The 13,000-nt window shown below is 45.4% G+C and overlaps 1 pseudogene; it reads left to right on the top strand.

The window, feature by feature from the left end:
- The first annotated feature begins 12,492 nt into the window (after positions 1-12,492).
- On the top strand, positions 12,493-12,610 carry LOC126203033 (5S ribosomal RNA; annotated as a pseudogene).
- The last annotated feature ends 390 nt before the right edge of the window (positions 12,611-13,000 follow it).

Below are 13,000 nucleotides of genomic sequence, written 5' to 3' on the forward strand. Positions count from 1 at the left end.
AAAGTGGGTGAAAATATTTTCGAATCTAGATATTACCGGCACAAATGTAACATGAGGTGAGCAAGCAGAACCTAAATTTAAAATTATAAGACCTTTTAATAATGTAAGAGTATTACGGACTTAAATACCAGTAGAGATATCATGAAGAGGGTATGATTTTGGCTTATTTTATGGAAAGGAGCAGAGTTAAACGCCTCTGTGCATGTTGTAATTAGTCTAATCTTGTCTTCTTGATCCGTATGGAAGCGGAAATGGAAATGGTGTGTGACGAGGGCCTCCCGTCGGGTAGACCGCTCGCCTGGTGCAAGTCTTTCGATTTGAAGCCACTTCGGCGACTTGCGCGTCGGTGGGGATGATGATGAGGACAACACAACACCCAGTCCCTGAGCGGAGAAAATCTCAGACCCAGTCGGGAATCGAACCCGGGCCCTTTGGAGTGACAGTCTGTCGCGCTGACCACTCAGCTACCGGGGGCGGACCGTATGGAAGTGATAGGTGGAGAGTTGTGATATGTTCCTGGATTTCTTATTTGACTGTTGGTTCTTGAAATTTTCTATGTTAGCTTTTGCGAAACAGTAGGAGTCTTTCTTCAAACGTCAGCCGGTTTATGTTTTTTGGACTTCTTTGGCACTTTCCGAAGGGTCAAACGAATCTGTGGGCGTATGAGAGCTTCTCTGTAAGCGTTCAATTATCCCCAATAATTTTGTATACACCAGAGCGTTGTTCTAAGATGAGAAAATGTTGTATGTTGGGTGCACCGAAGTTTGTATGTATGGGACTTTACTTCTGAGGTCATCAGTCCCCTAGAACTTAGAACTACTTAAACCTAACTAACCTAAGGACATTACACACATCAATGCCCGAGGCAGGCTTCGAACCTGCGACCGTAGCGGTCGCGCGGTTCCAGTCTGAAGCGCCTAGAACCGCTCGGCCACTTCGGCCGGCTGCTAGTATATTGAACGATGAGAAGTTTCCGTTTGAGTGTGTCACAGTAGCGTATATGCTACGTAGCACGACTCCGATACAAACACACAAGTATCGACATGCAGGAAACGGATTTGTCTGGCATTCGTGTCTTCCCGAAGTGAGTGCGATAAATTCGGAAACGTGAGCTATGGCGACGTTATCACCAATGGGTCCAAACATGTGCTGTTATTAGACACATGAAAAAAAGTCTTGCATCACGCCGGTTCCCAGAACTCCTGAAGATAGACGTTGGCTTTGGGTATTGTATCACAGACACAGTGCCTTTGACTGTTCAGAGGTGTCACTAAGCCCGCCCAAAGTTGTAAACAACCACGCAATAGCAGCGCCTCTTAGATGGAGGGCGTCCGACAGCCGATCAGTTCCAGTCATTCCACCAACAAAGAGGTACACGGCTCGTGTTGTCTGTAGTTCAACCATGCCTAGACGGTCAATACCGCGGTTCGATAGCGTCCACATTGTTATTTTGTGCCAGGAAGGGCTCTCATCAAGGGAAGTGTTCAGGCGTCTCAGAGTGAACCGAAGCGATGTCGTTCGGTCATGGAGGAGATACAGAGAGACAGGAACTGTCGATGATATGCCTCGCTCAGGTCGCCCAAGGGCTACTATTGCAGCGGATGATCGCTACCTACGGATTATGGCTCGGAGGACCCCTGACAGCAACGCCACCATGTTGAATAAGGCTTTTCGTGCATCCACAGGACGTCGTGTTACGACTCAAACTGTGCGCAACTTCACTCCCGACGTCCATAGCGAGGCCCATCTTTGCAACCACGACACCATGCAGCGCGGTACAGGTGGGCCCACTACATGCCGAATGGACCGTTAGGACTGGAATCATGTTCTCTTCACCGATGAGTGCCGTACATGTCTTCAATCAGACAATCGTCGGAGACGTGTTTGGTGGCAACCCGGTCATGCTGAACCCCTAAGACACACTGTCCAGCGGTTCCCTGCTGTTTTGAGGTGGCATTATCTGGGGCTGACGTACGCCGCTGGTGGTCATGGAAGGCGTCGCAACGGCTGTACGATAGGTGAATGCAATCCTCCGACCGATAGTGCAACCATATCGGCAGCATATTAGCGAGGCATTCGTCTTCAAGGACAAAAATTCGCGCCCCCATCGTGCACATATTGCGAATGACTTCCTTTAGGTTAACGACATCATTCGACTAGAGTGGCCAGCATGTTCTCCAGACATGATACCTATCGGACATGCCGGGGATAGATTGAAAAGGGCTGTTTTTGAACGACGCGACACACCAACCACTCTGAGGGAGTTACAGTGAATCGCTGTTGAGGTGTGGGACAATCTGGACAAACAGTGCCTTGATGAACTTGTGGACAGTATGCCACGACGAATACAGGCATGCATCAATGCAAGAGGACATGCTACTGGGTGTTAGAGGAGTCTGGACCACCAGCTTTGAATGTCTCGCTGTATGGTGGTACAACATGCAATGTGTGGTTTTAATGAGCAATAAAAATGGCAGAAATGATGTTTATGTTGATCTCTATTCGAATTTTCTGTACAGGTTCCGGAACTCTCGGAACCGTGTTGATGTAAAACTTTTTTTTGATGTGTGAATTTTCCGAGCTGACGAAGGACAAACACTTGCAGACATACTTCGGATAATGCAGAATGTGGATGGACTGCTGCGTCAAATTCTGTGATGGTTACTGTTCGACAGAGGACGCTTTCAATCAGTGAGGCCAGCCTCATGGATTGTGGACAAGTGGAAGATCCTCGAGCAAACCCCCCCCCCCCCCCCCCCGCACCCTTTAGTCCTTGCCTCTCCCAGTGCGATTACCACGCTTTCGGTCCCTTAAAAAAGGCCTTGAAAGGTCGACGATTCCTATCGAACGAAGCTGTGCAGCAATCAGTTACTGACTTCTCCAAGCAGCAGGACACGATGTTTTAGAAAATGATTATCTTCAACCTGGTGCTTTGGTGGGATGATTGTGTTAATGCTCAAGGCGATTTTGCCTGATTGACATATCGGTTCTGGACCGTACGACTGTATGGGTTAAAAAAAAAGGGTACAATGATCGAGCAGCTCGTCAAAAGTTACACTGTTATGTAGTCAGTGTTAAGGAACGGTTGAGGTGAAACTTCCTGACAGATTAAAACTGTGTGCCGGACCGAGACTCGAACTCGGGAACTTTGCCTTTCGCGGGCAAGTGCTCTACAAATTAAACTACTCACGCATGTACGTTGGCGGCAGCAGGATCGTTCTGCAGTTAACTTTAAATGGCGGTTCTCTAAATTTTCTCAACAGTGTTTCTCGGAAAGAACGTGGCCTTCCCTCCAGGGATTTCCATTTGATTTATCGAAGCCTCTCCGTAACACTTACGCGTTGTTCGAAACTGCCTGTAACAACTCTAGGAGCCAGCCGCTGAATTCCTTCGATGTCCTCCTTCAATCCGACCTGGTGCGGATCCCAAACGCTCGAGCAGTTTGCGCTCTCCTTTACAAATGAACCACACTTTCCTAAAATTCTCCCAATAAGCCGATGTCGATCATTCAAATTCGCTACCTCAGTCCTCACATGCTCATTCCATTTCGTAATGCTTTACAACGTTAGGCCCAGATGTTTAAACGACGTGACTGTGTCAAACAGGACACTATTAAAGCTGTACCCGTATATTACGGGTTTGCTTTTCCTCATTAACTTACATTTTCCTACATTACAGGTTTGTTTTTCGTCATTAACTTACTTTTTTCCACATTAAGAGCCAGCTGAAATTCATCACACCAATAGAAGATTTGTCTAGGTCATCTTGTATCAATCTACTATCACTTATTGTTGACACTTTTCCGTACACTAAAGCATCACCAACGAACAACCACAGGATCGATGCCCATCCAGTTTGCCAAATCATTTATCATCACCACCATCATCATCATCTTCGACAGTTTCCAGCCTCTGGCCGGGTCTGTTTGGAACATAAACCTCTCCATCGTGTTCTGTCTTGCCAATATCTCTCTGTCTTCACCTTGGTCCAGTCTTCTCCTTTCTTCTGGACGCATTCCCTCACTCCTTTCAGCCATCTGTCTCTTTATGTATATACGTACAAAATAGTAACGGTCCTATCACACTTCTCTGGAGCACTCCTGATGTTACCCTGTCTCCGATGAACACTAGCCGTCCAGGACAACACACTGGGTTCTACACTCCTGGAAATGGAAAAAAGAACACATTGACACCGGTGTGTCAGACCCACCATACTTGCTCCGGACACTGTGAGAGGGCTGTACAAGCAATGATCACACGCACGGCACAGCGGACACACCAGGAACCGTGGTGTTGGCCGTCGAATGGCGCTAGCTGCGCAGCATTTGTGCACCGCCGCCGTCAGCGTCAGCCAGTTTGCCGTGGCATACGGAGCTCCATCGCAGTCTTTAACACTGGTAGCATGCCGCGACAGCGTGGACGTGAACCGTATGTGCAGTTGACGGACTTTGAGCGAGGGCGTATAGTGGGCATGCGGGAGGCCGGGTGGACGTACCGCCGAATTGCTCAACACGTGGGGCGTGAGGTCTCCACAGTACATCGATGTTGTCGCCAGTGGTCGGCGGAAGGTGCACGTGCCCGTCGACCTGGGACCGGACCGCAGCGACGCACGGATGCACGCCAAGACCGTAGGATCCTACGCAGTGCCGTAGGGGACCGCACCGCCACTTCCCAGCAAATTAGGGACACTGTTGCTCCTGGGGTATCGGCGAGGACCATTCGCAACCGTCTCCATGCAGCTGGGCTACGGTCCCGCACACCGTTAGACCGTCTTCCGCTCACGCCCCAACATCGTGCAGCCCGCCTCCAGTGGTGTCGCGACAGGCGTGAATGGAGGGACGAATGGAGACGTGTCGTCTTCAGCGATGAGAGTCGCTTCTGCCTTGGTGACAATGATGGTCGTATGCGTGTTTGGCGCCGTGCAGGTGAGCGCCACAATCAGGCATACGACCGAGGCACACAGGGCCAACACCCGGCATCATGGTGTGGGGAGCGATCTCCTACACTGGCCGTACACCACTGGTGATCGTCGAGGGGACACTGAATAGTGCACGGTACATCCAAACCGTCATCGAACCCATCGTTCTACCATTCCTAGACCGGCAAGGGAACTTGCTGTTCCAACAGGACAATGCACGTCCGCATGTATCCCGTGCCACCCAACGTGCTCTAGAAGGTGTAAGTCAACTACCCTGGCCAGCAAGATCTCCGGATCTGTCCCCCATTGAGCATGTTTGGGACTGGATGAAGCGTCGTCTCACGCGGTCTGCACGTCCAGCACGAACGCTGGTCCAACTGAGGCGCCAGGTGGAAATGGCATGGCAAGCCGTTCCACAGGACTACATCCAGCATCTCTACGATCGTCTCCATGGGAGAATAGCAGCCTGCATTGCTGCGAAAGGTGGATATACACTGTACTAGTGCCGACATTGTGCATGCTCTGTTGCCTGTGTCTATGTGCCTGTGCTTCTGTCAGTGTGATCATGTGATGTATCTGACCCCAGGAATGTGTCAATAAAGTTTCCCCTTCCTGGGACAATGAATTCACGGTGTTCTTATTTCAATTTCCAGGAGTGTATTTGTAAAACCGCATTGGGAATCCATCCGGACCTGGCGACTTGTTTGTTTTCATTTTCAACTCTTTCAGTTTCCTCTATGCCAAAGATGCTCATTACAATGTCCTCCTTATGGGACTCAGTTCGATGGTAAAACGACGATGCGTTTGTACGTTTCTCCTACTTGAATGATTTCTTAAGCGTGGACTTTAAAACGTCGGGCTCCTTTTTGTTATATTCTACTGCCAAACCAGACTGGTCAACGAGTAACTGAATGGAAGCCTTAGACCCACTTAGCGATTTTATACAGGACCAGATCTTTTCCGGTTCCTCCGCCAGATCTTTAGCAGAGGTATGACGGTAGTAGCTGTTGTATGCTTCGCGCATCGATCTTTTCACGGACACACGGTTCTCTACTAACCTTATCCTGTCGTCGGCATCCCGTCCTCTTTTGAACCGAGAGCGCAGTAGCCTTTGCTTCCTCAGAACTTTCCGAATTTCTTTATTAAACCACCGTGGGTCTCTTCCGTCCTTAATCCATTTATTAGGCACATACTTGTGTAAAGAACGATGTACAATCTGTTAAAACTTTGCGCATAATTCCTCTATGGTCATTATTTTGGAACTACAAGGTGTACAACTTTGCTTCCGCCGTTTGCCGATAGGTGACGACAGTGGTAAGTAGCCGTCGAAAGAAACAAATCGCAGAAGTCAGGCAGTTAGCTCGGACCTCGGTCAACATAACCTCATTCAAACATTAGTCGATTTGTGTCTGCATCATAAAGTTGCTCTTGAATGAAAATGTCAGTTTCCGAGCCTAATTCTCGTCATTTGCTGGAGGTGTTACTGTTTCGTTTCAGTATGAAGAAAACAGCGGCTGAGTCTCATCGAATGCTCTCGTGTATGTATGGTAAGAACGCTATTAGTGGAAGAACGTGTCGTGAGCGGTTTCAACGCTTCAAGAACGGTGATTTTAACGTCGTAGACCGGCATAGTGGTGGAAGAGAGAATGTTTTCGAAGATGCAGAATTGGAGACATTAATGGGTGAAGACACGCGTCAAACTCAAGAGAAAATGGCACGATTAGTAGGAGTGACACAGCAAGCCATTTCAAAACGATCTCAAGGCTGTGGACATGATTCAGAAAGAAGGAACATGTGTTCTGTGTGAGCTGAAACCAAGAGACGTTGAACTGCGTTTGTGTGTTTGTGAACAGTTGTTTCAGAGGCAAGAACGGAAGGGATTTCTGCATCGCATTGTGACCGGGGACAAAAAATGGGTTTATTGGAGAACAGTAAACGCAAAAAACCATATTGATATCCCGGCCATGCTTGCACGTCGGCAGCCAAACTGAGTAATATTCACGACTCCAAGATCATGCTCTGCATTTGGTGGGACCAGCTCGACGTCGTGTACTATGAGATGTTAAAGCCAAGTGAAACAATCACAGGTGCTCTTTATCGAACGCAATTAATGCGTTTGAGCAGAGCATTAAAAGACAAACGGCCGCAATACAGCGAGAGGCACGTTAAAGTGATTTTACAGCACGACAACGCTCGACCCCACGATGCAAAAGAGGTCAAAACGTACTTGGAAACGTTAAAAAGGGAAGTCCTACTCCACCCGCCGTATTCTCCAGACATTGCTCCCTCTGACTATCACCAGTTTAGATCAATGGCGCAAGGCCTGGCTGACCAACACTTCCGATCTCATGAAGAAGTTACAAACTGGATCGATTCGTGGATCGCTTCAAAAGATGAACAATTTTTTTCACCCGGGATTCGTACAGTGCTCGAAAGATGGGAGAAAGTAGTGGCCAGAGATAGAAAATACTTTGAACGATAAATGTGTAACCAATTTGTATCATTAAAGCCTCAAATATTGGGGAAAAACGGCGGAAGCAAGGTTGTACAGCTTGTAAATGATTTCAGTTCATTGTCTAAGTGAGATGCTGAAAACCAGCAGAGCTCCGGTCGTAACGCAGTCGTGGGGTGGACCACACCCCATATTATTGTCCAGTAGTAGGCGTATGGATACGTTTGATCATGTAGTGTATGTCTTATCGTCCGGTCCATTCTTCTCGTCAGAGTTTTCCATCTGCTTCTCTCGTCTCCGAGTCTGCAGAGAATCCCATTTCTTATCCTGTAAGTCCGAATAATCTTCAACATTCTTCTCTATTTTACCACATCTGAATTTCTTCGATTCTACTTTTACATTAGATTACATTACATTTACTTTCATTCCAATTGATCCGTAGTGAGGAGGTCCTCCAGGATGTAGAACATGCCAGAAAAACAATAATAAATGACAAATATTTACAACTGAGACAAATAAGCTAATTTACCTTCCATAGGTCCCAAGTGGAATGATCGTTATTTATTTTAATGAACACTATATGAAAGAATGATTTTACAAACACCAATGCATTGAATTTAAAATTAGAAAAGTTTTCTTTCATTTATAAGGTAATAAACATGTAATTGAACTACTATAATACTTATTTACAATGAACACATTACTACATTGAAATTGTGCAGAAGTTATATTGTACTTGCATGTTTACACACATACACACACACATTATATAGACAAATCAGTTGGTTCTACTGACAAATTCATCAATGGAGTAGAAGGAGTTGGCCACCAATAAATCCTTTAGGCTTCTTTTAAACTGAATTTCATTGGTTGTTAAGCTTTTTATGGCTGCTGGTAAGTTATTGAAAATATGTGTTCCTGAATAATGCACACCTTTTAGTACATGAGTAAGTGACTTTAAATCCTTGTTAAGATTATTCGTATTTCTAGTACTGATTCCATGAATCGAGCTGTTGGTTTGAAAAAGTGATATATTTTTAATGACAAATTTCATTAAGGAATAAATATATTGGGAAGCAGTAGTTAGTATCCCTAGTTCCCTAAAAGGCTTCTGCAGGATTTTCTTGAGTTCACACCACATATAACTCTTACTGCACGTTTTTTTGCCCGGAAAACTTTAGCTTGGCTTGATGAATTAACCCAAAAAATAATCGCATATGTCATTATGGAATGAAAGTAAGCGTAGTATGGCAGCTTTTTCATTTCTATATTCCCTATGTCTGACACAATTCGCATTGCAAATAGAGATTTGTTAAGACGCTTCAGCAGTTCTGTGGTATGTGCCTCCCAGTTGAATTTATTATCAAGCTGTAATCCCAAGAATTTAACATTGTCCACTTCTTCTTATCTGCTTGTCATCGTACGTTAGGCATATACTCGTGGGACAACCCTTACAAGGGTTCTGAACTGCATGTAGTGCGTTTTTTCAAAGTTTAGTGACAAAGAATTGGCTAGGAACCAGTGATTAATGTCCACAAAACTTTTATTAGCCGATCTTTCTAAGACTACACTTGATTTGCTATTTATTGCAATGTTTGTGTCGTCGGCAGACAAAACGAACTTGGCATTTGGTAATGTTACTGATGAAAGGTCATTGATATACACAAGAAAAAGTAAGGGCCCTAAAATGGAACCTTGTGGGACCCTAAATGTAAATAGTTCACAGTTGCTTGATGCCTGTTAACTTAATGCATGTCTCTTTCCTAATAACACCCTATGTTTCCTGCCAGAGATATTAGATTTGTATCATTTTGCAGCATTTCCTGTTACACCACAATATTTTAATTTACTTAAAAGGATACTGTGATTTACACAGTCAAATGCCATTGACATATCACAAAGTATTCTTTTCTGGTTTCCCAACAGTCCATGATTCAGTTGCATAAAATGATGCGGTCCAAACTTACATCGTCAGAAACTTCTTCCTCGATGTGAATGTAATTTTTGATACGAGAAGACTTCTCCTAGCCAGCGCAATTACGGTGAAAGACACTCTCGAGCCTGCGTGGTATGCCTCGCACCTGCGTCGGCGGCACCCTCGTCTGGCGGCTTTGGTTCACACAGAGCTGCGAGGTCCCACGTTCAGCTCCCGGCGGCGCAGGATTTTGCAGTGTCACCGCCTTCCGCGGTGGCAAGCGTGAAACAGGATGCCGGCGGTGGGAACTGTGTCCAGGAAGCGGAGTGGGCTACAAACCTCTTCCGCACAGCTCGCAGTAGACTTTTATTCCAACAAGAACTGCAGACATTGCCACATTTTGCACCACGTTTAGGAGCAGAACGCACTTCAGAATGGTTCAAATGGCTCTGAGCACTATGGGACTCAACATCTGAAGTCGTCAGCCCCTAGATCGTAGAACTACTTAAACCTAACTAACCTAAGGGCAACTTACACATCCATGCCCGAGGCAGGATTCGAACCTGCGACTGTAGCAGTCGCACGGTTCTGGACTGAAGCGCCTGGAACTGCTCGGCCACCGCGGCCGGCGAAACGTAGTTAATGACTTCGACATTTGAAACTTCCTGGAAGTTTAAAACTGTGTGCCGGACCGAGACTCGAACTCGGGACCTTTGCCTTTCGCGGGCAAGTACAGCACTTGCCCGCGAAAGGCAAAGGTCCCGAGTACAGGTCTTGGTCCAGCACACAGTTTTAAACTGCCAGGAAGTTTCATATCAGCGCACACTGCGCTGCAGAGTGAAAATCTCATTCTGGACTTCGATATTTGTTATGCATTACATGACAGTCTACCGTTTTTGAGTCTCCTCGTGAAAATCTGCGAACGTGGAACCTGTAGCGAATGAATTTTCACGCTTCAGCGGAATGTACGCACACAGTATTAATTTGGTAGGAAGTTTCTTGGGAAAACATTCGTTATTGTTACTATAAAAAATGGTTCAGATGGCTCTGAGGACTATGGGGCTTAACATCTGAGGTCATCAGTCCCCTAGAACCTAGAACTACTTAAACCTAATTAACCTAAGGACATCACACACATCCATGCTCGAGGCAGGATTAGAACCTGCTACCGTAGCGGTCGCGCGGTTCCAGACTGAAGCGCCCAGAACCGCTCGGCCACAACGGCCGGCTATTGTTACTGTAATTAGGCAGTCTTCCGACAGGTGTTACTGAGACTTCAGTCTCTAACATTTTATCCCCAATTAACAACTGTAACCCGCCATTCATATAATCCGTTTTTCAATTCGTTCAACTTCGCCTTGGTAACGAATTGCAATTCCCACTAATTAGACTCTGTTCTAAAGATTACCTCTGTCTAGAGACGAAATAGGCTTTCAAAATAAAAAATGAAAATTTATCGAGGCATTTTTTTCACGTTAAATGCGGTCATGGGGCCCTAAAGCGTTATGCCTCCAGTTAAAAAATAATTATGAGGATTATCACTCCTTTAAAGGCAACCTGTTTTCTTGCCTTTTTCCCATACTGATTTCTACCGCATAGTGTAAGCTTGCTTCTATTCCAAGATCTAAGCATCTGCAGAGTGAGACCCACGCTTGAAGCAAAAACGGAAAGTAAAATCACGTCTTGTGGATTTTTGCCTCTTGTCAATAATCCAAGCTATACCTCGCACGTTATCATTGAACTACACATTTCAGTTAATATGCGTAGATCTGTAGTTAAGCTGGCTAGTTCGTATAAAAAACCATATAGCATTTTAAGAATGACTTAACTGATCACAAACTACGTATGGAGTGTTTCGGATTTATTTCCATCTTCATAAATGGAAATGCAAAGGTAGGACAAGGACAAGAGCGTTACCAGTTGTGTAACATGAGGAGATGACAGACATCCGTCTCGTATAAAACGGGAAATCGGCACAAATTTCTACCGTCGTCATTCTCTTGTACAGCTGATGGTTCTTGGTATTTGCAACTGCGGATAAATTTCATCCTCATTATTATCAAGGTTTACTGGAGAAACACACTGGTTTTTGGAACGCTGTAACTGTTTTCATTGACTAACGTAGCTTGTAAACGTTGAGAGGGATCAGCCTCATACTGAGCTGCCTCCTCTCATTTTTAATTCATATCTTCGTGTTGATATGCAGATTTGGAAACCGTTCGAATCGTCCTTCTGGTATTAAACTGATTATCGGAAATGGATGAGTGGTTATATGGTCCATCTGCAGTTTCACTTTCTGTTGCTTCCAATTCCTTTTAGATTGAAGCCCGTAAACGCTGTCAGCGGATCACCCTGAATATACGACGGAGCAGCGACTGGGGTTGAGGGGCTGTCAAGGGCTTTAGAGTATGACAATGCTTGAATTTTGGCTGGGCCACACAGTGATTTTCAGAGGAAGCCCTCCATCCATAGAAACACAAAAAATAGTTAGAATAAACTATAAAACACCTTCTAGTCCTGCAAGAAAATTACTACATACGAAAAACCAAAGCCGAAAAGAAAACCCTGTTACATGATCAAGCATACACAACGAACAACTCACTATTTACATAAATAGATAAAACAGTAACGTAGCCCTCCAACAGACGATTATTATCACAATAATACCACCAGACACCTTTCTTCCGTGAAGACCACCACAAAATATTTAAACCAAAACACAAACCAACTGAACACCAAAGCCTTCTACCACCCTCTGACAGCTATAACGTTCACATTCAACTTTCTACAACTCGTCCTGACTAACCCCCCCCCCCCCCCCCCCACACACACACACAGACAGAGAGAGAGAGAGAGAGAGAGAAAAACAGAAATGAACAGATGTTACTTTACTGCATATACTTTGTTAGATTGGTAACATGTACACAAAAAAACTAAGTAGGATGAGATACAAAGTCAACACACAGTAGTTAAGTTTAGATCACAGTTTTCGGTAAAATATCTACAACTAGTGACAGAAGAATAATAGTACACCACAGTAATTAGTTCAAAGAACATGAAAATTTTGAAGAAAAAAGTTCGTAACGTGGAAATGTGTTTATATTTCGTAAACGAAGTTATAAAGCGACCTCCGGCATGTGACCAGATTCGAGGAGACGCGGATACCAACGAAAAACACGAATAATTGTAAGGAATCACATACTTACGTGCCAACGCCCTTGCCGCAGTAATAACACCGGTTCCCGTCAGATCACCGATGTTAAGCACTGTCGGGCTGGGCTAGCACTTCGATGGGTGACCACCCGGTCTGCCAAGCGCTGTTGGCAAGCGGGGTGCACTCAGCCCTTGTGAGGCAAACTGAGGAGTTATTTGATTGAGAAGTTGGGGCTCCGGTCTCGTAAACTGACATACGACGGGGAGAGCGGAGTGCTGATCACATGCCCCTCAGAATCCGCATCCAGTGACGCCTGTGGGCTGAGGATGGCACGACGGCCGGTCGGTAGCGTTGGGCCTTCCAGTGCCTGTTCCGGCGGAGTTTAGTTTAGTTAACCACTTACTTATGTAAAAATAAGACGTGAACTGTTTTATAATCTACAAATATCGCATATCAAAACATAACTATATAGTTATAGATTCCACTTAAGGTGCCTTGAAGAAAAAGGTGAAGCGTATATGGAACAAATAAAATAAACTATAGCAAGAAAAAGGCGTTTTTA

The sequence above is a fragment of the Schistocerca nitens genome, chromosome 1 (assembly GCF_023898315.1).
Source record: "Schistocerca nitens isolate TAMUIC-IGC-003100 chromosome 1, iqSchNite1.1, whole genome shotgun sequence".
Lineage (NCBI taxonomy): Eukaryota > Metazoa > Arthropoda > Insecta > Orthoptera > Acrididae > Schistocerca > Schistocerca nitens.